Source organism: Panthera onca, chromosome B1 (assembly GCF_046562875.1).
Source record: "Panthera onca isolate mPanOnc1 chromosome B1, mPanOnc1 haplotype 2, whole genome shotgun sequence".
NCBI lineage: Eukaryota > Metazoa > Chordata > Mammalia > Carnivora > Felidae > Panthera > Panthera onca.
The window spans coordinates 63,898,347-63,925,141 of NC_138342.1; the positions used below are offsets into that span (position 1 = coordinate 63,898,347).

The following is a 26,795-nucleotide window of genomic DNA, read 5'->3' on the forward strand; positions in this document are numbered from 1 at the left end:
ATCCAGTGGGTGTTGATTGCACCATCCTTTCAGGTGTCCCCTGTCTCAGTAATAATAGACCCCGTTTCCTTAACACTCACCATGAGCCATGTGTATATAGTATTTCATTTTATCCTTACAACTCCATGAGGCAGATAATGTTACCTCCATTTACTAGTTAGGAAACTGAGGCTCAGAAAGGTTAGGTGTCACATCTAGATTGTTCTGGAGCCACAATACACATGAGGTCTCCATGGCTCCCAAATTTGTGTGCTTGACTCTCACCGTGGTGCCTTGATGCAATAGCACCAACAGCTGCAAAGCTCTTTACTATTGAGCCCTGTTTTCCAAGGGAGGGATGGATCCAGAAACTTGCTTTGTCTCATGAACCCTCTGGCTTCATGTCCCAAGCAACTTCATGATACATCACTGGCATCTAACAGTCATGGATACCGAAGTCAAATAAGTCCCTCAGAGGTTTACAAGTCAGTAATAGAAAATCATCTAGCATAGGGCATAAGGGCTCTACAATGTGCTTTCACGGGTGAAGGGGCAGAGTTGGAACACTGAAAAAACTTTTCACCGATACACAGTCTCCCTGTTTTTGTGTTTCCTATACTTTCTGAGAGGGAGGTACACGACTGTTTGCTCTTCATTTCCCCACGGAGCACAGCGCAGCAGTCCTGAAACCACTCAGCCAGGAGGACTTGGCAGCTTCTAAAGGTCATGTCACTGGCCAGTACAGTCTGAGTTGAAGTGATTGCAGACATACAGGGGGTCAGCAGGTGCCAGCCTGAGTGGTGGGGGAATCCACAGTTTCTGGACTGGGAGGAGAGTAGGCATCAAGAGAGGAAACCGGGGGCACCTGGGTGGCTCATTTGGTTAAGCATCCGACGTCGGCTGATGTCATGATTTCGCAGTTCGTGGGTTCGATCCCCGTGTCAGGCTCTGTGCTGACAGCTCGGAGCCTGGAACCTGCTTCGGATTCTGTGTCTCCCTCTCTCTCTTCCCCTTCCCCGCTCGTGCTCTGTCTCTGTCTCTCAAAATTGAATAAATGTTAAAAAAAATTGAAAAGAAAAAAGAGAGGAAACCAAATGAAGAACAAGATCATGGAGGAGAAGCAGCTCACTCTTTGTACTTTAAGTGGCCAGGACGTCTTTAATAAGGCAGTGGTGAACAAATAACACATATTGATGGCCTGTGGTGTCCTCAGCACTGTGCTCCAAGCTTTATATGGGCCCTTGGGTACAGCAGAGTTGGAAAGACCTCATTTATCCTAACTCTTCTCCCAAATAGCTTTGAGAAATTGAGAAAATCATGCAACTTCTCCAAGTGTTTCTTTTATCTGTAAAATGGGAGTCATCATGCTGCAGTAAAGCTAGGTGGATAGGAAGCACAGAATGTTTTTGGTGCCTCACCTATATTTCCTTGACACTCAGCGTTCCATACATGCTGTTGCCTACTGTAAGTGCCTGTGGTAGTCTGCATTCGGCCTTTATCCAGCTACAGGACTGTGCCTTGGGCCACGTCTAAGACAGAATCAACAGAAGCACCTGTGGTTTAATACTCCTGGGAAAGCCCTCAACTAATGAGAGATGGGAGGTAGTGTATAAATACCTGAGTGCTCTCTCCTCTCAGATGGGCCAGCTCTCGGGTATGATTTATATTGCCTCTCAGAGACCTCCGGGGAGGCTGAGTCCCCATCGCCCGCAGTAATAACATGCTCTCTGTTGACTGCCTTCCCTCTTCTGTTTTGCATCTACACTCATCTTCCAGTGCCTCCTGGGGCCCATGGATCCTCGTCTCAGGGTCTGTTTCTGGGGAACCCCGCCTAAAATAATCAAATCATTTTAAGTTGGAGGTAGAGCTGTGCATGTAACTTTGTGAGGTTACTGCGCAGAGAAGTTGAGGGAAGGAAGTGGAGGCTGAAGCAGGTAGAAATCATCTAGAACGGTACGTTCTATGTGCTGGTGTGCTAGGAAGTTAGCAAGAGAGTTAAAGGGGAGGCATGAGCCATGGTGCCACTAGCGTTAGATAGTACTGGGTGGGACATGAGCCATTTCTTCAGAATTATTTTCCTCCAGAAACACAGTGTAACTTGGAAACACAAGCGAAGAAAATGAAAGAGAGGGAGGACTAGGAACAGAAGCAATAAGAAGAGAAAGAGAAGCCCAGGGAATTATCCTCTACCAAGTTACCGCTACTTTACGTCTATTTCCCTGGGGTCTTTGAAAGTCAAGTCTAGGATATGGGGGCGCACGAGGGGTCAGCTGTTCTAGCAGGCAAGACGGGAAGCAGTGAAGGCAAACAGTCAGTGGATGAAGCAAGACAGATGCCAGGGAAGCTGGAGATAGACCGACGGGGGGAGGTGACAGGCCATGCCTGCAAATGGGATAATTATCTCAGACACACACCTGTGCAAGCTCTGTGTGTAGTTCTTCTGGCCAATGGTGGCGGGGGAGAGGGGGCTATGATGGAGGATTTTAATCTGGGAAGCGTGTGTGGATTCAAGGAATCTGAAAGGTTAACACGGACTTTGAAGTCACTGAAGGTGATGGCCAGGAAGAGGACAGAGGTGAAGGGACATGAGTCAGCCAAGTCTGAGGAAGTGAGAACAGATCTGCGAGTTACAGTGCTGAGAATGGTACGGGCTTCATGTGAACAGCAGATGAGAGCGGGGGAGGACAGTGGGAGGGTGAGAAATCACACTGGAGAGAGGGAATAAAGCTGGTGCCCCACCTCACCCTCTGATTTAAGGGAGTAGGAGAAGGTAAAACCTTCCTGCTAGGAACATTTGGGAGAACAGTGATGTCACAGGAAAGCATGCTTGAGGCAAGGAGAAGGAGGAAACAGATGAAACATGGATTTATGTCAATGGGGATTGTAATAGTTCATTATAGGGGCTCTTGGGTGACTCAGTCAGTTAAGCGTCCGACTTTGGCTCAGGTCATGATCTCACAGTTTGTGAGTTCGAGCCCCGCAGCGGGCTCTGTGCTGACAGCTCGGAGCCTGGAGCCTGCTTCGGATTCTGTGTCTCCTTCTCTCTCTGCCCCTCCCCCACTTGTACTCTGTCTCTCTCTTTCAAAAAAAAAAATAAATGTAAAAAATAAAATAAAATAATAATAGTTCATTATATGTGTCACTTTGGCTAGGTCACAATACTCGGGTATTTGGTCAAACATTATTCTCCGTGTTTCTGTGAAAGCATGTCTTAGATGAGCTTAACATTGAAATTGGCAAACTTTCAGTAAAGCAGATCACCCTCCAGAATGTGGGTGACCCCTATCCCATCAGCTGAAGGCCTTAACAGAAGAAGACTACCCTCCCCTGAAGAAGGGAGAATTCTAGCAGCAAACTAGAACCACAACATGAGCTGTCCCCTGGGTCTCCAGCCTGCCAAGCCATCCCACAGGGTTTGGACTTGCTGCTTCCACAACAATGTGAGTCAATTCCTTCAATCCGTCAATCAGTTAATCTCGATAGATAGGTCGATAGATAGATAGACTATATATATACACTATATATAAATCTGGTTCTAAATCTACACACACACACACCCTATTGGTTCTGTTTTTCTGGAGAATGCTGACTCATACAGGGACTTGGAGACTGTCCTCACAACGGCATGCAGATCCCAAAGGTTACAGCGAAAGGCAAAATAGTTAAAGAGTCAGGGAGAACACAGGGGTGAGAAGGACAAGACTGACTGAACTGGGAATGTGAGGACAAGGAACAGACCTGAAGGATTCGTGAGAATGATGGCATAAACCCAGGTTCTATCAATTAGGTTTAATTACAGAAAGCAAAAATGATCCTGGTTATTTTAATGAGGTTTGGAAACAACAGAGGGAATCAGGTGCTTACAAAACCTTAGAAATAGCTGGGTCTCCTAAAAGCAGTGCCTGGAACAACACAGCAATCAGGCCTTTTAGGGAGCTGCCCTCTCGCTATGGTCGGGGAGATGGGCACTCGGGGGTGCCTCTGGAAAATGGGGGCTTTGAGAGCACACTGCTTCAGGGAGCTGAACGCCATCAGGGCAGATTTATCTATTAGGTCCAGTAAGCAGTGTCTAGGGCCTGCAAGACTTCTAAGAGCCCATAAAAATATTTAAATTTCTTTTAAAATCAGAAAAAATCTTTAAGGCTGATTTAAAAGTTGTAATATATAATAATTATTCACATTTATCCCAATACAGTCCTGGAATACAATTTTTGTTATTTTCTTAATGGAGGGAGGATCGCATTGAGGCAAGAGCACCTAGGGTCAATGAAAGTCCTAATGTAGCCCTGAAAGTCATTGCTGCGGCCACCTTTGTGACTGTCTTCTGACAGTCACCCAGACTGGTGACCAGGCACTGGAATGTGCTGCAGAGAAAGCACGTTGGACTGTAGAGACGGGGAAAGAAGCAGAAAGCCTCACTTTGACCTTCCCTGACAGGTGTGAGTGCATCTAATCAGTGGAAATGATTTCATATCCCAAATTCTGGATCGATAGGAGTCTGGGACAGGTAGTTTTTAGATTTCCAGTCTCTGTGGTCCAAAAGACACACATGAAGGAGGTTGGAATGGACGCTGAGTGCCTGTCCCACCACACCACCACACGTGTTAGCAGGAGCACAACAGTGCTTCCCACTAAAAGAAAGGAAGGACAGGTGTCCCTGAAATAAAGTAAGTCAAACTTCGCTGAAAACAAAGGAAATTTTGCTTTCCTCTGCAAGAAGCAACTTCTGTTTCTGGCCAGTAGTGATGATGAATCTCAGGTTCTGATCTCCGAGTAGATGATACAATTAGACTGAACCAGTACATTTCCCCCTACCCAGTTTTAGTAGCAAAGGAGCCACAAATATGGGGATGGGGGCAATTCATATTCAAGTAAACACAACATTCCAGCTTCTTTTGGTACTTTTCCTTCTCTTGGATCTCATTTTCTACCACTCTTCACCTTGCTCATTGTGCCCCAGCAACACAGGATTCCTTGCTGCTCCTAAAACATGTCAAACCTCCTACCTCAGGGCCTTTGCACTTGCTATTCCTAGGTAGGAAATAGCCTGACTTTCTCACCTCCTTTAGGTCTGTCTTCAGATGGCTACATTATATAAAAAAGGCAATCTCAAGCACTCCCTCTCTGCTCTACCTTCCAACATAGCACCTATCACCTTCTGGCACACTCCATTTTACATATTCATTTGATTGTGATGCATCTTTAGCTCCAGAAAATAAGCTCTATGATGACTGGGGCTATGATTTCTTCATTGCTGTTCCTTTAGCACCTCTTATAGGGCCCAATGCTTATTAAGTGCTCAAAAGTATTTGTGAGTGAGTGAGTACAGACTATTAAGGCCCTCCTCTTCTTCCAGCTCAATTCATTTTAGCTACCTGATCAACTTCAAAATTCTTTGAGATACACATTGTGTATTTAGATCAGAACTGAAACTGAAGAGAATTACAGTCAACAAGTGCTCTGTTTTAGTAATCCAAATTTATAGCTAGATGCTTTCTTGGCAGTTATGCAAACTTCATTTTACAAATGAGGAGAGACTCAAAGACAACCGGCTTGCCGAGGGCTGCACAGGGCCAAAGTTTAGCTCCCCGCTTTAGAGCCCGGAGTCTTTTCTGCTATATACCATAGTGACTTCTACCCTTTAGTATTCCCATTTTCTTTTTTTCTTTTTTTTTTTAACGTTTATTTATTTTTGAGACAGAGACAGAGCATGAATGGGGGAGGGTCAGAGAGAGGGAGACACAGAATCTGAAACAGGCTCCAGGCTCTGAGCTGTCAGCACAGAGCCCGACGCGGGGCTCGAACTCACTGACCGCGAGATCATGACCTGAGCTGAAGTCGGCCGCTCAACCGACTGAGCTACCCAGGCACCCCTAGTATTCCCATTTTCATGTATATTCTAGGAATCATTGTGGAAAAAAATAAATAACATGGGCAATCCTCCCTTTTACTTTTGTTGAGCTTAGAAAATGACATGGCTCCACATCTTTGGTCATATATGGTTTAAGTATTAGTCTCATGAATTGTGCACATATGAAAGGGATTGGCTTATAACTGTTCATTAGTCCCTAATTCCCTTTAAGATATATGGTTCTTCTCTCGAGAAGAACCAGCCCAATCTCACAATTTGTTATTTGAAGTCCTGTAAATACTGGATAAAAAAAAAGTTTTACCAAATCATTACCATTCATTGTGTTCCTATCATCTATTGGCAGTATGACATCCAATTAGGCAATGTTAGCTTCCTTGAAGGTTGAAACATTCACCATCTTGGCAAATAAAAAGTAGTTTCTAGGGACACCTGGGTGGCTCAATGGGTTAAGCGTCTGATTCTTGATGTCAGCTCAGGTCATGATCTCACAGTTCATGAGATCGAGACTGACATTGGGCTTACACTGTCAGTGCAGAGCCTACATGGGATTCTCTGTCTCTGTCTCTCTGCCCTTCCCCCCACTCACCATCTCTGTCTCTCTCTCTCTCTCTCTCTCTCTCTCTCTCTCCCTCCCTCTCAAAAATAAATCAACATTAAAAATACAAGTAGTTTCTAGAGTCACTAACCAGGGCAGGCTAAATTCATCTTATCCTGGGGATACCAAAGACTTTTAATTTTTAAAAGAAAATCTAAAAACATCTTGTGCTAAAACCATTATTGCCAACTAAATGGTTCTGTATTCTAGATTCTTCTGACCTTAAAAGAATTCCTATAGTATTTCTCCTTATTCTTATTTGTGTGAGGCTGGCAATCAGAAAAATGAGTCATTAGTTAGGCTTCACTTTGGACAGGTATATTATTTGCAAATAGATGGTACCTGGAGATTCTATTCTAAGATTGGAAAGACTTGTAGCAAGTTTTTCCTGGAACATATTTGCAATGACATTTGACAGAAAGGAGGAAGGGGTAGACCTAGATAGCTAGAGGGATCATCAGCTGTGCTAAGGCCATCTGGAGCATCAAATTTCATTGGGAGAAATTCTGGAAGGCTTACCAGCTGGCAGTGTAAGACACCAGGAATAGGGATTGAGTCTGTCCAAGGGGTGAGAGAAGGCACCCTTTCATCATTAACCTGAAGAAGAATGGCACCGGATAAAGCTCTTCAGACAAGGGACATGCAACTAAATCTTAGTAAAGTGACTTCCCGGTTGGTTGGTTGGTTTGTGTGGGTTTTGTTGTTGGGGGGTCGGGGTTGTAGCCAGATCTATTGTTACATGCAATGCAACTCTGTAGGGACTAGCTGGAACTCCACTTTTTTTTTCTCTTCCTATCAAGAAAGAGTATGGAAATACAACTGAATAAAAATTTATTATCGTAGGATATTTTACTTATTTATTTATTTCCTTAAAAAAAATTGCTCAGGTTTTATTCACCAACAGCTCCTCCCTGCCTGCTGCTGTGCCCCCTTCTGCACTCCCAGAATCAGGGGAGGGCCTCTCCTAGGAGCAGAGGTCAGTGAAGAGAGCTGGCAGCCAGTGGTGAGTCTCCTCAGGGGCCTGCAGTTCCCAGCCAGGCCCGCTGTTCCTTCAGCAGGTGTTCTAGCACTTGCCGGGCTCACTTGGCCTCCCACTTAAGACTGGCTTTGCTATCACTGACAGTCACGTAGCCATTTTTCTCTGCCAGCTGCAGCACCACAGTGTGATCCATATTGAGCTCAGCTGGAACAGACTGAATGAGGTAGGTGCCACCCGCAGAGATGATGCCGGAAGCCCGTGGCAGGTGCCTTTAGTTTCTTGATGGCCCTGATCAGGTTGTCTTGGTTGATAGCCTGTGTGAATCTGCCCCTTCCTTTTGAACACCTGTTGTTGTAGTTTCTCCAGAGTTATCACACCTCCATCCCTGTGCTTCAGGGTCAGGCACACTTCAATAATCTGGACTCCCAGCTCATAATAGAAATCTCCCACACCTACCATCTTGGGCCAAAATCCTCTTCCAGAGGGCAGAGGATCACCCCAACCGTGGCACACGTGTCCTGGAACTGCACCCAGAATTCGGGATTCTTCTGAATTTCCTGCTTGTGCTGCTGGCAAATTCCTCCAGGTTAGTCTTGAACATGTCCAACTGCTTTGACATCTGGGCCAGCTGGTCCTCAGCCAAGGCAGTTCCTCACTTCTTATATTTGGCCTCTGCAAGTTTCTTCTTGGCGATGGGACCAGCTCCCACTCTGTGGCAATGCATCCCTGCCTGGGTTCATGGGCCGCCCGCTGCCAGGACCCAGGTCTCCCCATTATTAAAGGGTATTTTAGTTAAGATCTTTCTAAATGATAAAGGCAGAACATCCTACTCAAACTGACTTACTCAGGAGAAGGAATTTATTGGATTATGTAACTAAAAATCCAGGGATAGTGTGGGAACTGTTAGGTTCAGGGTTCAAAAGGTTTCATTAGGATATGATTTTTCTTCATCTCTTAGCTCTGCCTTCCACCGATTATCTTCAGCCTCAGGTTCCAAATGGAAGCAAATGAGGGCAGAAATTCCAGCTTTATATTGTCTTGGGTTCAAGTCCATTGAGAAAGAGTGTCTGCCCTTATCCCAAAGCTTTAGCAAAGATTTCATTGTATCTTAGAAGCTGTTATGGGCATGTGTCAACCCTTTATCCAAATCTACAGCCTAGAGAATATTAGGCTCTCATTGGCCAGAACACCTCTGGGTTGGGAATGGGAAAATCACCGAACCACTGGGACTGAGAATGGGGATGAAGTCCCTAACTAAAACTTGGGGACTGTTCTAAAGAATGTAAAAGCCCAAATAATCAGAAATGCCCACAAAATAGGGAAGATTTAAAGTTTATTCATATTCAAATTCACTACATTGAATACTGTGTGACAACTGTAGGGGACAACAATGTGTATTGCCAGAAGACTGAGAGAATGAGCAACATTGGGTTGGTAGAAAGCATATAGAACTAAGCGTCAGGATTGCTGAGTAATAATCTTGTTTTGATTACTAAGTTCTCCACATGATCATGAGTAATTCATCTTACCTTTCTGGTTCTCAGACTTTTTTTTTTTTTTTCTCATCCGTTAGATGAAAGAAACATCTGCCTACATTACTTATTTCAGTGGGTTATTGTGTGGCTAAAATCTGATTAAAACACTCTGCAGGATGAGGCACGTGGTTATATTAGTTTATCAAGAGACATATTTCCATATAATTATTACATATTTTGTTTTGTAAAAGATGATGAGGTAATTCACCCAATGAGTTTTACTTCAAAGGGTTATGCAGTTCTTTGAATTCTTGATGGCAAAATTGAGGCAAGTTTCTTTTATTTGTCCCAACAACTGAGTCCATAGTTTAACCAGATATTCATTTATTTACTGACCTCTTACTAAAAAGGAACATTTGAAGAGTTTGCATAAGATCTGAGATGCAGGCAATCCATTAACAGATTTTAGTTTTCATTTTTATTCATTCCTTCCACAGATATTTTTAAGTACCAACTAGGTGATGAACAGTATAGATGTGGGTCTTAATACAGCTTAGAATTAAGGTGACTTTAAGTATTAAACTAAGAGTCACACAAACGAATATAGAATCACAAACTGACAAGGGCTGTAAAACATTTTCTGATAGAAAGAAATGAAGGAAGGAGGCCTCTCTGTTGAAGGGACATTTAATCTGAAACCTAAATGAGGAGTAGATTAGTCATTAGAAAGTTGTGGTGATGGTGGGGGGCGTGAGTAAGAATCAGGAGTGTTACAGAGGAAGATGCTGACATTAAAGTCCCCTATTGAATGTCTGTTGTTTTTGTTCACCCAGCATCCCTATCCCCCTTCTTTTGGTAATCCAAACCTTCTCTCCTGCAGGGAACTCATTTCCTGTAGTAAGACAGATATCTGACTGAGACTGATCACAGCATTCTCCTTCCCAGGCAATGGTGATTGGTTCATTTCAAGCTAGCTAGCTGAGATGTTCCCTGGAACTTTTCTTACAGAATACCAAAAACACAGAACCATTTAGCTGTAGTTATTAGACTAAGAATGTGTAATAATGTGAGAGCCCACTGTGTACAGTGAGAGGAAGCATAGTCCACACAAGACCACCCTCACTTCTGACACCAAAAACAAATTTGGTAGTTCCCAAAACTACTCTCACTTTTGATAATTCACTAGAAGGACTCAGAGGACTCACTCAAAACTGCTGTACTCGTGATTACAGTTTATTTCAGGGAAAGGGTGCAGACTAAGATTAGCCAAAGGAATAGGCACACTGGCCAGGAGGGTAGCAAAGCTGGAGCTTCCAGTTGTCCTCTCCCTGTGGATTTAGGCGTCTATGTGTAACAATACACACACAGTGTCCAGAGTTCTTATTAGGGCTTCATCACCTAAGCATGATTCATTGAACTTAGGACTGATCTCAGTTTCCAGAGGTCAACTAATGGCACCTGACTCAAAGTCTCCATCTTAAATCCCATTGCTGATTTTGGTCTAATACCCATCCTAACTCATATTTTTATTGTCTGGCTGGTCTATGGCCCCCAGGCAAACATGTCTTATCAAGCATGACATTCCAAGGGCCTGGAAATTACTTCCCAGAAGCCAAGGGAAAAGTCTGGACCTCTCTTAGGGTAAGATTAATTTTTTACTACACAAATCTCTGACAGTGGTTATCTTGCCTCCATGATGACAGCCCACGTTAAGGAATCAAATCAAAGATAAGCAGAGCTAAAACATGAAGCAACAGAGCATTAAGGTCATAATTTGAGTTCCTGGAATAAGCCATGCCTGAAGTCACCTGCTTATTAAGCTTCTCATACGAGCTACTGTATTTCCTTTTTGCTTAAGTTTGAGTTGATTTTTGTTCTTGCAGTTAGGGAGGTTCTGAGCTAGGAAAGAATTTGTTGATTTCAAAGATTTGTAAGAAAAGCTGAGAAACAATGAGCAAAGGGAAGTGAGTGCTTGATAAGGCTAAAGACGTTTCAGGGGTGAGATCATGTGAGGATTTGTATGCTATATTAAGGATTAGGGAATTTATCCTAAGTGCAGTGGGAATTTTCTGAAGAATTTTAAGAGGAAAGTGACATTATCTGATTTATATTTTTAATCATATATATGGAGAATGGAAGGGGATGTGGGGAAGATGTGGGGAGATGAAGAAGAGTGTGAACATTTGAGAAAACTAAGGAGGTAAAATTGGCAGGATACGATGATGGACTGGTTATGGGTGGTGAGAAAGAAGGATAGATCAAAAGTTACCCTCAGGTTTCTGGCATGAGCCACTGGGTAGATGGAAGTGCCACTTATTGAGATGGAAAACGAGGGGCAGGTGTTGGGGATCAGTTTTGGAGATGATAAATTGTAAAAGCCTGTGAGACATTCCTGTAAGAGATTGGTCTCAAGGAACCAAGAGAAGGTAGTATGTAGCGAAGGCAGGAGTGATCAACTGGGTTAAGTCCTGAGAATTACAATAAGAACCAAAAAGTGTCTGCTGGATTTAGAAACATGGCAGTTATTAAGGACTTCAGCAAGAGCAGTTTTAATGGAGGGTGGCAAAGAAGCCCTATACACTGGGGTCAAAAGTTAATTGGAAGCAAGCAATGAAGACTTTGTATAGACAACTTTCCTAATACAATTGTCTGTCTGTGAAAGGAAGTAAAGAGAAAACTGAGTAGGAACGTGGAGTCAAAGGAAGTTTTTTCGTGAGGTTTGGTTTTAGGATGGGCAGTGCTTGGTTATGTCTGAATGCAGATAGATTCCAGTAGAGAGAAATGTAGAAGATGTCGAGGAAAGAAGAATAAGGTCATGATTCTTGACCTTATTAGGTCAAGGAAAGAAGAATTAGGGTCATGATTAATGGTAACCACTGTGACAAAAGGATCCGGCAATATATAATAGGTCAGACACAATAGAAATTTATTTCTCAGTCACACAAAGTTCTTAAGATAGAACTCTTAAGATAGAAGCTCTTAACGGCAGGTGGGACTCTCCAACTGAAGATTCAGAGACTCAGGCTCCAGCCATCTTGTGGACCCCTCATCAGGAGTATATGGTTCCATGTTTGCTGTGCCCCTTTTATCAAGTGAGCATAAGGGAGAAACAGCACTCCTGCTTTTTAAGCTACTTGGTCACGAAGCGATCCACATTATTTCTGATCACATTATATTGACAGGAACTAGTCATGTGACCTCACCTAAAGGCCAGGAAGGTTGGGGAACATAGTCTTTTACTGGGAACTTGCTTTCTAGCAACAGCTATATACTGAAAATAGAAACTAAATTCCTGAATTTCGAAGGATAGTCATTTCAGCTGCAGGTAATAACCAATTGAATACATTCTCTTCGAAGGCAGGATGGAATGGGAACCAGAACACGTGTGGATGAATTTGCCTTTGAAAGGAGGAGGGACAAATCCTTCATTGTAAGGGAAGGAAGAGGAAGAAAATGGGGGCTTGTATTTTTATCACCAAGTACTTGACAGTGTGTGCCAATTAGAGGAACAGAATAAGGGTAATAGATGTTGAAACCTAGTTGTGCCCAAATTTGGAGCCCTCAGCCTGTCATCTAGAGTTTGGCTAAAGAATAACACTGGCCACCTCCTCTAGCAAGAATTCTTACTAATACCATGGAATCAATAGGAAGATACAGGCAGGATCAGCCATGCCTGAAGAAAGTTAAGATTAATTCTTTTGAGGGCTACTCCACACCAGTTTTGGCCTGTGTCATGATAACCTAAAAGAAAAACTCACAGAGAATGAAGTTTTGTCTTAGAAGGAAAACATGTTAAAACAGAGCCAAAGGCTTTGCCCTCCCTTGAATATAATAGCATAAAAAACAAACTGAAACCTTGCTAAAAGTAACCCGGGGGGAGGAGGCCGAAAGATAAACAATAACCTGCTCTCAACCTTGTGGAAGCAAAGAGAGAGGTGATCAGGACCTGGGGCAGGTTAGCCAGCTTTGATACTATAGCTAGAGGTGAGGTCCACAGCGCAAGTTCAAAAGGCCCTGCTGTACTAAGCTTCACGATCTTGGCTTCCAGACAAGAAAGAGAACTTGTGACTGAAAGGGACACTCCAAAAAGAATTTCAATGAGGCACAACTTGAGGAAAAACAATAAGTTGCCCAGATTGCTTGGATCATGGACAGAGGGCTTGGCGTGTGGAATGAATGTCATCAGCTGAGAACACAGCCTTGACTGGTAGCTATGGAGCCTGCTGCCCACGTGGTCCCCTCAGGCTGGCTTCCTGATGAATACTATTTGGTGAGTGCCAATCCACTCCCTTCTGTTGGCTGTTTTGTCCTCCCTCCAAATGATTCCCACAGAATCTTTCCCACCCTAGTCACTGTGATATTCTTTACTAAGGTGTCATCATAGTTGGCTTTGTAAAAAATTTTCCGTTGAGATGCACAGCAACATTGATGGTGTGACTATAAAATGGTTCAACGGTTTGGAGAGTTATTTGGCAGTTTCCTACGACGATAGACCTACATCCATCCTGTCACCCAAGAGTTCCATTCCTCAGTATTTCCCAAAGGGCAATGAAAACGTATGCTAACACAGACTTTCATAAAATGTTCACAGACCTATTCATAAAAGCCGAAAGCCATATATATATATATATATATATATATATATATATATAACCTAAATGCCCACCAACAGGAGAATGGATGAGCAGATTGTGGTACATCCATACAATGGAATACTACTTGATAATAAAAAGAAATGAATCACTGATAAATGCAACAACACAGATGAATGTCAAGATATTAGGCTGAGTGAAAAAAGCCAGACACACACACACACACACACACACACACACACATACACACACACAATCATACAGTATGTTTCTGGGGTGACAATGTGTTCTATTATTTTGGTAGTGGTTGTGTGGGTGCATAAAGTTGTCAAAACCCATCTAACTGAACATCTAAGATCAATGCTATTTATTGAATATAAATTATACCTCAATAAAAATAATAATCTTCCTTCGTGAAATGCTGGTAACATGCCCTTTGCATATTCTCAGATGTCAGGTGCTTGAAAATAAGCTTCCTGTCCCATCTCATACCTTAGAATGGCTTATGAGGTAAATCCCACTGAAGAATTCAAAGCAAACACCAACACAAGTAAATGGCAAAATGCAGCTAAACCAAGGGAGAAACTGGGCAAGTCCTGGGGCCCAGGCAAGTGACAGTGAAGTTAAACTCCGCTGGCTGTTTTGGCCAACAGACACCTCCTCTAGTGTGCCCTGGAAAGAGGTCAGTGCTAATTCAGCTGTATTGACTCCTGGAGTTTACAACGGAGAGAATTTAGCAGGAGTTGACCCCTGTAGTCTCTTGTGTAGTCATCTTTAACTACAGATTCAGTGTCTGGTGAAAACCTGCTTCCTGGATCATAGACACTACAGGAGAGTCCCTTCCCTGAATTCCTATCGTATTCTTAGCTGGACCATACAAATCAGCATTTATTTCATGTTAATATATTACTTATTAGGCAGCTAATATAATGAAATGGTTAAAAGCATGATCTTTGTAGTCAGAAACCTGAGTTCAAATTCTATCCGTTACTCATTATCTAAATTTGGACAATGCACTCAACCCCCTTAAGGTTCAATAACCTTCTGTGCTAGACAAGGGGTTTTCCAAGGGGGAAAGATTGAAGAGGGATGTACCATACTTGTCAAACTTACCAGTTTCCCCTCTTGGTGGGAGTGAACGGTTAGTAGGGGAGAGCAGGGCTGTCGTGCTAATAAGAAAGAAACATCAGGAGTGGGGGCAAGGCATCATCCCCCTAGCAATTTGTATACCATTTCATCATTTTCAAATCTCATTCACCTATATTACCTACTGTGAAGCAGGTACTATTATCCACACTTTATAAATATGGAAAATGAGAATCAGAATTGATGTCTATACCAACAAAGCTGTCAAGGAGCAGCTATACATTCTATAAGTAAACAAAGGGTTTTCAATGATTTTTATTAGTGTCTAATATGGGCAAATATTTTCAATTTTCATTGAAGAAATAAATACATAAAAATGCAATATGTTGGGGCACCTGGGCGATTCAGTCAGTTGAGCATCCAACTTCGGCTCAGGTAGTGATCTCACGGTTTGTAAGCTCAAGCTCTGCATCAGGCTCTGTGCTGTTAGCAAGGAGACCGCTTCCAATCCTCTCTGCCCCCCTCCCCCTCTCTGCCCCTCCCCCACTCACTCTGTCTCTCAAAACTAACCACTTAAAAAATGTAAGGAATGTACACTTTGATGCATTTTGACAGTTGAACACACACAAGTACTCATCATCCAAATTAAGAAACTGAACACTCCCAGAATATCTGAAGACCAGGCCCTCCTCAGATTTGTGCCCCCTTGGTCAACAGAATAATGCCTCAAAGGTAACCCTATTCTGGCCTGCTGTGGACTGAATATTTACGTCCTTCTCCAAGTTTGTATGTTGTAAATCTACTCCCCGGTGTGATGGTATTCGGATATAGGGCCTTTGGTGTTTATTGAAATCAATGCCCTTATAAAAAAGACCCAGAGAGTTCCCTTGCCCCCTCTGCCATGAAAAGACACAGCAAGAAGACCCCGCCCGTGGACCCAGAAGCAGGTTCTCAGCAGACACTGATTCTGACGGTGCCTTAATCTTGGACTCCCCAGCCTCCAGAACCGTGAGAAAGAAATGTTTGTTGTTTTATCCACCCAGTCGGTGGTGTTGTGGTAGAGCCGCTGGAACAGACCAAGACAACAACTAACACCAAAATTAGTGTTGCCTGGTTTTGAACTGTATATAAATGGAATCACATGGAATCACACATGAGCACTCTTTTGTGTCCATTGCTTTCGTTCAGTTTTCTGAGGTTCGCTCCTGTTGTCATGACTCCTGCATCCTCTTTGCTGTACAGCCTCCCACTGGGAGGACATACACAGTATGTCTCTCCATCCTTAGTGGATGCGCATGTGGGCAGTTCCGAGTTGGGGACTTTTATGATTAGTGCCGCTAGTAACACGTGTGTCTGTTGGTGACCAAATATAAGCATTTCTGTTTGGTGACCACCTAGGAGTGGAGCTGCTCGGTGCTAGGTTGTGCGTATGTTCAGCCAGAGTAGACCCTGTCAGTTTCCCAAAAGATCTGTCCTGATTTACACTCCTCCTGGCAGCAGGTCGTTTTGTTCTAATACTTGTCTCTACCAGTGATTTCCATTCTAGCCATTCTGGTGACGCTGGGGCACGTTTTGTCTTCATTTTGATTTCACTACCAATTGTTGGCAGGTTTTTTATTTTTTATTTTTTTTCTGACTGCGAATCAAATCTGCTTTCCTTTCACGCAGCACTTTTTTTTTAATTTTTTTTTATTTTTATTTTTATTTATTTTTGAGACAGAGAGAGACAGAGCATGAACGGGGGAGGGTCAGAGAGAGAGGGAGACACAGAATCTGAAGCAGGCTCCAGGCTCTGAGCTGTCAGCACAGAGCCCGACGCAGGGCTCGAACTCCCAGACAGTGAGATCATGACCTGAGCCAAAGTCGGACGCTTAACCGACTGAGCCACCCAGGCAACCCTCACGCAGCATTTAAAACACTTTTATCCAGTTTCTTCTTTTTACTTAAAATTGCCCATCCCACAGGAGATTCTGATGAGTCCTTTCTTGTTTTTTCCAGCTCATCTTTTCCTTTATTTTCTTTTCCTAATTGTTGCTTTCTGTCCCTTTTATACATACTTCCTGGCCACCCTCAGGGTCACCCCTCCAGGTGACTCCTGCAACCTTCATCAGAGGCCCCAGCCATATGGATCATGACCTCATGTGGATTTTCAGGGCCCCCTGTGTTCAGATTTTCTCCCCATTCTAGCCTTGTCTCATTCATGCCCATCCTGAGACTACTCGTCCTTTCTTCAGCAGGTCAGACCCTAAAAATTCTCAGATATTGAGAATAGCTAACATTTAGTGAGAGTTTATGTAGCCAGAAAATATCCCTATACCTTACACAAAATTCCTACGCTTTACAGGTGAGGAAATGGAGGCATAGTTAAGCAAATTTCCCAGTTCAAACCGTTCATAACTGACAGAGACAGGATTCAAACAGCTTATCTAAGCCCAGATTGTGTGCTGTCAGGATGTTGGTGAATTTATGAAGTTACAAACTCCTACAGCCCCTATCATCTCTTCCACCCGTCTGATAGTTATATTTAGATCCTTGTATCCTTGGCCATCCTTTTATTTCCAGCATCATGATCTTGAATCTTTAGGATCTCCTATCAGATCCTGCAGGGCATTTAAAGACTGGATATATTGACTGAAAAAGAAATAAAGGTAAGAACATAAAACTCCTTTGTGAAAAAGAATAACACGAAGTGAAAAGACAGATTACAAACCAGGAGAAGACTAAATGACCAAGATTTAATATCTTACATCCTAAAATCCTTTTATAAATCCACAAGGAAAAAGGCAAGAAGCTTATTAGTTAAATAATTTTTGAAGGGTAACATAAGAGTAAAATAAGCAAATTACACTATTGGAGATAACTAATTCACAAAAAGTTGTACTTCACTAAGTAATCAAATGAATGAAAATTAAAATTATTTCTTACTTTTGACAGAGGTAGCCCAGCCAGAAGAACAGGGCCCACCTTCAGGTGGTTGTGACTCAGTTGGGAGAATAGGTCCCCACAGTGGGGGCTGAACTGTGGAGACGTAGAGATCCCCACTCCAAGTCACCTGTGTCCTGCTTTGGGACTCAGTGCCCCAGCCATCTCATAGGTAAAGTTACTGGGGTCTGGCCCAACCCCAGTGAGTGTGGGTCCTTTTATAGGGGTATCCTGATGTCTGTTCCACTGATACATAGGGATATATCAACATGTATATTAATATAATGCATACATAATATAAAAATACATATATATAATTTAAAAACCAGGTTTTTTTACTTTCTTTATATTCTTCTATATTATTTATGTATTTATTTTTCAAAGAATATGCATTAGTTTTATCCTTTCTGAAATTTTAATTTTTTAAATGTTTATTTATTTTTGAGAAAGAGAGAGAGTGGGAGGGGCAGAGACAGAGGGAGACACAGAATCCCAAAGTACGCTCCAGGCTCTGAGCTGTCAGCACAGAACTTGATGCAAGGCTCAAACCCTCGAGCTGTGAGATCATGACCTGAGCCAAAGTCGTATGCTTAACCGACTGAGCCATCCAGGCACCCCTATCCTTTCTTAAAGTTATGTCTGTCTTGGGAAAACATTTTGTGAGGCAACATCTTAGTCTAAACCTCACTGGAGTCTAATGGTAGGGGTTAAACAGTTTGGGGGCAAAGAGCTACATTTCTAAAAAATCATTGATCATTCACTCAATTTTTCTTATAAGCTCCATTTTTCTGACACTGTTTCTGGTGTGAATTAGTCATGTCTGAACTCTAACATCAGGACCTGGCAAATCTTATTTCACTTCCTCCCCTTTATGTCCTAAGATTACAGGCAGGCCTACAAATCAGACTTCTAGGCTTACTTGTGGTATCTTCTTTTCCATCCAGATCCCAGCCAGACTGCCTGCATCTTGACCACTCAGGTGTCCAGACTTTAAGATGATCTATTAAAAATACGTGCTACTGGGGTGCCTGAGTGGCTCAGTTGGTTAAGTGTCCGACTTTGGTTCAGGTTATGATCTCACGGTCCACGAGTTCGAGCCCCACATTGGGCTCTGTGCTGAGAGCTCAGAGCCTGGAGCCTGTTCCAGATTCTATGTCTTCCTCTCTCTCTGCTCCTCCCCTGCTCATGCTCTGTCTGTCTGTCTGTCTCTCTCTCTCTCTCTCTCAAAAATAAACAAACATTAAAAAAAAAAAAAAAAAAAAACCTGTGCTACTTGCCGACGCAATACATCTTCCTGGAAAAGATCTTATTGTTACCTCAGACCCCAGCCCAGCTCCTCTTCTCTGGCTTCTCTTCTGTCTTCTCCACTTTCAGCCATGAGTTTTCTAACCTTCAAAGAGACTCTTCATAAAAAATTATATTATCTATCATCTATTGAATGTTTATGTCATGCCAGGAATTAACATATATCTTTTATTTTAATCCTCCCAATATTATTAGTTAAATATAATTACTGTTTCACAGCTGGAAAAAAAAAACAAAAAACAAAAACAAAACATGGTCACCAAGAAGAGCACAGCCTGGATTCAAAGTCACATCTGTCTGATGCCCTTCAGACCTGGACTCTTTCTCCCCTCAGCTTTTCCTTTGCCAAGAGAAACCCCTGACTTTGTTCTCTGCTAAAGGTTGGATTGTGACCACCACCAGGGGACTTGCTCTCTCTCCTGATTGTGCTTAATAAAGCTGTGAACAGTTTCCTTGTGGTGTTATCTGCACAGGCACTTGTTTGCTCAGACCTGCTCACTAGTCACTTCCTGAATGTTTATTCTCAACACCGTAGCAGTCCCATTAAGAGACCCCCCCCGCCCCTGCCCCGTCTCCAGAAATGCCCAGCATCAGAGTGACAAGATACTTTGTGCTTCTCTTGATGGAAAGCCTTGGCCCTACCAGAGTGTATTTGTGTTTGCGGAGAAGAATGGATCTATCCAAGCAAATCTCTAACGCAAGAAAATTTTCTAAAAGGAAGAAATTCAGAAGGTGGCACAGATTCTTGTTTTACACAAAAGGAAGCTGAGTCTCAGAAAATCGTTGGCCCAGCCAATAGTAAAGCATAAGTGAAAATGAACCTCTATCTTCCAATCGTTGACTCCAAGCCTCACCCTCTTTCTGCCCCCCCATCCAGCACCCATCTTCGTCTGCCACTGACATGCACTGAAGCTTTCCTTGCCCAGGTGCTCATGCTTGTGGGAGATCCACTTCCTCAGTGTCCTGAAGAGGGGCTGAGACCAGGCCCCCTTTCACCCCTCCAATGCTTTACTCCATGTAGGCTCACAACGAGCTCTCTGGATGAGTAGAAGTATTGTTAAGAATACCCTCTCCATCACAACCTTTTAGGTGGCATTATTTTATGAGATAAAATGCTCAGCTCTTCATTACCAGTCTCTCTCAATTTTCCACCAAGGATATGCTCTCTTTAGTACTTCTAAATTCTATCAATTTTTCATTCATACATTCGTCCAGTGAGTGTCATCGCATAAGGAATGTTAGATCCTGGGGAAAGAGCCCCCTACTCTATAGAACAAGGGGGTTAATTTTATAGAATGATTTGTTCCAAATTCACTGAATTCTCCCTGATTTCCAACTTTACTCTGTCTAACCCAAGGCGCAAAGCAAGCCAACATTCTTAAAACTCTTTGACAGCCAACAGTTTATAATAAAAATTCATGCCACACTGGTGAGCTGCCTTCACCTGATGCTCCGCCCCACACGTGCACACTGGCTTTGTGTTCTGACCCTGGCAGCTCTCAAAAGAGCTTGTACGATCCAAGGGCATTGAACTAAATCACTGATGCCACCTTTCCTCCCTGACACCATCCAACAGCATTATTTCACCTCTACTCTCCATGCCTTTTGCCCTGGGGCCCCTCTGTTGTCACGGGGCCCACATTTACCACACTGCCTTTGTGGGGCATGCCACAGACTTGTGCACACTCACTGCTTCCACTGCTGTCCTCAAAGCCAACTTCCTCAGGGACAGGTAGAGGGGCCAGGTGCACAGTCCCAAAGTGCACTTTGTTTCATGTTTGCCTCCTAACACCGACAACAGTCTCTAGTGTATGGGGGGAGCTCAGCAAATATCCATTGAATGAGGGAATGAAGGAACAGGATACTGAAGTGATTTGTGTAAAGTACCTAGTTTAGAAAAGAACTAGACAGTGGGGTGCCTGTGTGGCTCAGGCGGTTAAGCGTCCGACTCTTGATTTCTGCCCAGGTCATGATCTCACAGTTCGTGAGTTCAAGCCCTGCATCAGGCTCTGCGCTGACAGTGTAGAGTCTGCTTGGGATTCTGTCTTCTTCTCTCTCTGCCCTTTCATCACTTGCCCTTGTATCTTTCTCAGAAATAAATAAAGATAAAACTTTAGAAAAGAACTAGACAGGAATCCTATCTCCCTAAATCCTAGATCAGTCCCCATTCAACTCTACACCCTAGGTTTATGTTAGCCTCCTGCAAGAAAAAAAAAAAAAAAAAAAAAAAAAAAGAGGAAGATGGATAAGAATGTGGGAAGGAGGAGAGAATGTGGAAGAGAAGACACAATAAGTAAAATTCGAGGTTGAATGTAAAATGGCATAACAAGAAGACCAGAACTGACAGTTTCCTGGGTCTGAGGTGATCTGCTTCAAGGAAGATAAATTTTATTTATGGACAGATGGTCTGTTGCCCAAATTCTCACCCCCGGAGCAGGCCTGGAAGAACATTTGACTCCAAGCCTAGTAAAAGTAGCTTAAAATTTGTATTTACAAAACTTAAATGTGGCCATTTACCATGTATCCCACCTCCCATTATCAAGTTGTTTTTTTTTTTAATGTCTCATTTAAAATATAAATATGATCTTTTCCTGTCAATCCCAGCAAGGGAAACATCTCTTAAGAATTTATTATTGCATTCGTTGCTGTTACTTTAAACATCTTAAGTGGATCAAGCGTATTAGATATTAATTAGTTAGCTTGATTTAATTAGCATGCATCAAATACTCAGAAACCCCAGTGGAAATTTAAGAAATTTCTTTCCAGAATGTGACTTAGATGTGTATTTTTTTTAACAAGATATTAGCTTTCCTGTTGACCAAGACTAAGGCCTGTGTGGCAGAGAAATGGTGTAATTAAAAAATGATGACAATGTCAACTTAGGCATGCTGTCAGAGTCCAACAAAATGGTTTTGGAAATTATCTTTAAATTGTTTACTTAATGGAAAAAATTGTATACCTAAAGCCATAAAGAGATAAATAGTTCCTATAATCCCATGTACAGTTAATGTTTTGGTATATAGTTATTCAACTTCAGCAAAAGAGGGGCAATTTTCTAGGAAATCTCAAATTATCAAAAACTATAAACAAATACCACCAAGTGAGGGGGGGGTGGCTGGGGAGAAGGAATGGGAGAGAAATTTTTCCTTATAGAAATATAGATTTTTGTCCTTTATGAATGTATCTCCTATCAAAGATAAATCACATTTAAATTTAAAACCAAGATTTAAAAAATATTTTAATGGGAACAGAAAGTTGTAGACTCACAGCAGAACAGGGTTTTTTTCTATAGTAATTTCAATAATAAATGTGTTTTCATAGCTGTTAAGTGTATTTGGTTATTGCCAGCCTAAAAAAAAAGTAGTGGCTCAAAAATTATAACAACAAACACAGACTCTTCCTTCCTTGCCCTTTACCCCATGTAGTCAGTGCTCTGTGATGTCTGTCTACTTCTGCTGGGCACTTCGGTTTATAGCACTGTCCATAACAGCCAAGGTAAAGCAACAGCTTTTTCTCTGCTCTGATGATGTTGGCTATGATCAGTTCTAGTTATTACTAAGAGAGTAATATTTATGTGAAACATAAATTATGTTTCACAATTAGAAAATTGTGCTATATCCAATTCTTGTTAGGGACACTAATTATGGCAGATAATTTCTCAAATTATTTTTCTAAATTCCCAAACAATATTTTCCAGGTGTGTGTACACATATTTTACATAGAAGTTATTTTTTGTTTTTATTTTTAAAAAAGGATAAATATACTACTTTAGACATTTCTTAAAACCCCACAACACATTCTGAAATTCTTTCATGAAAATGTAAATCTACATGATCTGGGGCGCCTGGGTGGCTCAGTAGGTTAAGCGTCTGACTCTTGATTTGGGCTCAGATCATGATCTCATGGCCGTGATCTCATGGTCCTGAGATCAAGCCACACCTTAGGCTCTGCACTGAGTTTGGAGCCTGCTTAAGATTCTCTCCCTTCCTGGGGCGCCTGGGTGGCGCAGTCGGTTAAGCGTCCGACTTCAGCCAGGTCACGATCTCGCGGTCCGTGAGTTCGAGCCCCGCGTCAGGCTCTGGGCTGATGGCTCGGAGCCTGGAGCCTGTTTCCGATTCTGTGTCTCCCTCTCTCTCTGCCCCTCCCCCGTTCATGCTCTGTCTCTCTCTGTCCCAAAAATAAGATAAAAAACGTTGAAAAAAAAATTAAAAAAAAAAAAAAAAAAAAGATTCTCTCCCTTCCTTTCCCTCTGCCCCTGCCCTGCTTGCACTCTCTCAAAAACAAACAAATATCATTTTAATTAATCACATCCCATTTTATCTGCCACAATAGAAGTTTACAATTTTTTTTAATGTTTATTTATTTTTGAGAGAGGTACAGAGACACAGAACGCGGTGGGGGAAGGGCAGAGAGTGGAGACACAGAATCCGAAGCAGGCTCCAGGCTCTGAGCTGTCTGCACAGAGCCCAACATGGGGCTTGAACCCACAGACCGGACTGTGAGATCATGACCTGAGCCGAAGTCAGACACTTAACCGACTGAGTCACCCAGGCACCCCTACCCACAATAAAAGTTTAATTAATCCTCTGTACATATGTGTATTTATTTTCTTTAAAAATTAATACTTCAAGAATTTGCTTTTTTCATTAAACAAGGCCATTCTAATCTTTTCAGTACCTTTACAATGTTAGTATATGAACTATTAAAATGGATGTGATTTCATTATCATTTAAAGATAGACACTTAGGCCAATGATGCCTGAGATTCCTATAGGCCATAGTAACCCTGGGAGGCTATTGCCTTTGCTGAAGCTATAACAAACCCAGGAGTCACTGAGGTCCACCCAAGGAAGGCAGGAGTTGTGCATGACTCAGCATCCTCAGATCTTTATTTAATGAAGTGTAAGGCATTGTGCTAAGGAAGAGGGAGGAAACTAAACTGGGTCACTCTAATTGTCCAGGACACTTCCAAGCCAGCAGGGAAATATACAGGCATCAGGCGTACTGAAATAAGTATGGTACAAGAAAGACTAGTAAGTAAGATCAAAAAAGTAAATAAACACACGTGTCCTAAGAAACACCGAAGAAGAGATTAATTAAATTAGGCTGGGGAAGGTAGCGGTAGAATTGCTCTCAGAAGAGCAGGTGGGATTGCAACCAAGAGAAGAGAGGGAAGAGGCTCTAGGGAGTTACAAGAGTCTAGGCTGTTGACATAGGCTTGATTCAAGCCGTTCAGAGCTGTAAAGCCTTTCTCCTGTTCTCACTCTGTCCTGTTTAGTTCTCTCTTCCTGAGGCTGCTACGTTTCTGGGCACGCCCAGAGGATCTTCAGACTTTACAAACCGGTTGTGCAGAGCCTGGCATTTCAATAAGAGACAAAGTGCTGAGTAACAACATGAAGTCAATGTGTTGCTTGCCAAGAGCTGGGAGGCCTGGGTGGTTTCCTAATCTTAAAGAGGCAGAAAAATATCAAAGCCAGACTCCCAGGGAAAAACCTGGATGGATTTACTAAAACAGAAATTGCTATGCGTTCATCTGCTTAGGGTAGCAGCACCACCTGTGATGATTCTTGTTCACTCCCAGATCAGATGGATTAACGTAGTTCTCAATTATTTTGCCCTTCTTCCACGACAGATGAAAATATCCCCAGATGGCTTACTTGTGTAAAGAATCTTTCAAGCACTGTAGAGCAGAGATCTTTTTCAGTCAGTCCTGGGTCAAAGAGGAAAAGTTGAAGAGATTTCAACAGGAAATGACTCTGTGTCAAAGCATTCAGAAGTATAAGTGAACAATCTGGCACAAATGATGAGTTGTAGGTGTCCCGGAAACAATAGGGCCTATTGCCAGCTCCAATGGTGAGATCCCAGTTTGATGGAAGGTACCGGTGCTCCTCCAAAGGAGATCACACCTGGATCCATCACACCAGTGTTACAAATTTTCTACCGGCTCAGCTATTATTCAACATCCTGAAGCCTTTTGTCTGATCACTCATGTTTGACCACTTGTTCTAAGAACAGGGCACCAAATATTGGGGAGACTTCATGGAGTCTACAACTAAAATGACAGGACAACCCAAGGAAGACTAGGGTCAACTCAGGAATTTATTTTAATCATCACTAAAATTTAAACATTTATGAAATACAATTATGAAAATGATATCTACTCTTGATGGAGAATTTGGAAAATCAGAAATATATAGTGTTGAAATCCACTGCTGACAAATATTGAGTGTACTTATTTTCATTCTGTATTCCCTGAACACATGAATGTATAAAATTAAGATCACATTATATATACATAGCTTTTCGCTAGCTTTTTTTAAATTTTTTTTTAATTTTTTTTTTTTTTTGAGACAGAGTGCAAACAGGGGAGGGGCAGAGAGAGAGGGAGACACAAAATCAGAAGCAGGCTCCAGGATCTGAGCTGTCAGCACAGAGCCAGATGCGGGTCTCGAATCCACGAACTACAAGATCATGATCTGAGCCGAAGTCAGATGCTTAACCGATTGAGCTATCCAGGCACCCCTTTGTGAACTTTTATCTAACATCGTCCTATAGTCATTTCCTATTTATTAAGTATTATTACAAACATTGTGTTTAATATTTTATTCTATAGGTACAGATGACAATTTATTTAAACATTCTACTTCTTGGGTCACTTATATTGTTTTCACTTTTTTTAATTTTTAAAAGTTTATTTATTTATTTGTTTTGCGAGAGAGAGAGAGAGAGTACGTGTGTGAGGGGGAGGGAGGAGAGAGAGGGAGAGAGAATCCCAAGCAGGTTCCACACTGTCAGTGCAGAGCCCAATGTGGGGATCAATCTCACGAAATGTGAGATAATGACCTGAACCAAAATCAAGAGTTGGATGCTTAACTGAGTCACCCAGACACCCCCAGATTTTTTATTTTTATAAATAACACTGTGATAAATATTTGTGCATATATATATTTTACTATATTCAAATTTATCTTCTTAGAATTCATGACAAGAAGTAGAATTACTGAGTCAAAGAACAGTCTCAAATTTTTTTAAGTTATAAACAGATGAAACATGCTGTATGAGCAATATATTATGAAGTCTGCACATCCAACAAATCTCTCTGAATCACTCTGTGGGTGAGTCAGGGATTCCGTACCCTTACTCTGTGGCCTTATTTTGTACATCTTACCTGTAGTTCCTTAAGTTTCCTCATATCCCACCCAATCTAGCCAATGTTCTCCCATAGCTGATGACCTTTTTTACTTGAAGAATTTTAAAACTATTGAACTCCATGCTTTCTTCTTCTTCCCAGGCACCTTACATACAAATGATTTGAAGGAAAAGATTCTCTGAGTCACGGGATTAAATTCTCTATTTCCTGATCTTACCACCTGCCTGTCTTTACACATACATATCTGTCTTCTCTTCTTTAAATATCATGTATAGGTTGTCAACACCCAAATTATTACCTCTAGCCCTAATTTCTCTCCTATGCTCTCACTGGAAATCCAATTGCTCACATGACTGTTCTATTTGGATGTCTAACAATCATCTCAAACTTAGTGTATCTAATACCAAACTGCTGATCTTTCCTGAACCTGTTTTTCCTGTAGCCATCTGCACATAAGTTAATGACAACACTGTCTTTTACTTTCTCATGCCAAAAAAACCTTGGAGTTCTTTTTCACTCCTCTCTGTCTCTCACACCCCACATCCAATGCATCAGCAAATATTTGCATCCTTTCTCACAGGATTACTGCAATAATCTCCTTACTGGTCCCACTGCTTTTCAGCCTATTTCTCAATACGATAGGATGGTCCAATTAAAGCATAAGTCAGATCATGTAACCTCCCTGCTCAACCCCACCAAAGGTTTCTATTTCACTTAGAGTAAAAGATAAAGTCTTTATAATACCCATACATAATCTGTCCCCTCCTGCCTCCTCACTCATTTTAAGTTATGTCCTACTATTTTCTCCTTTGTTCTCTCTGCTATAGCCATACTGGCCTTC

At 42.1% G+C, this 26,795-nt stretch overlaps 1 pseudogene; it reads right to left on the bottom strand.

The window, feature by feature from the left end:
- Positions 1–7,410: 7,410 nt before the first annotated feature.
- LOC132693062 (vacuolar-sorting protein SNF8 pseudogene) lies at positions 7,411–8,149 on the bottom strand (annotated as a pseudogene).
- Positions 8,150–26,795: the final 18,646 nt, after the last annotated feature.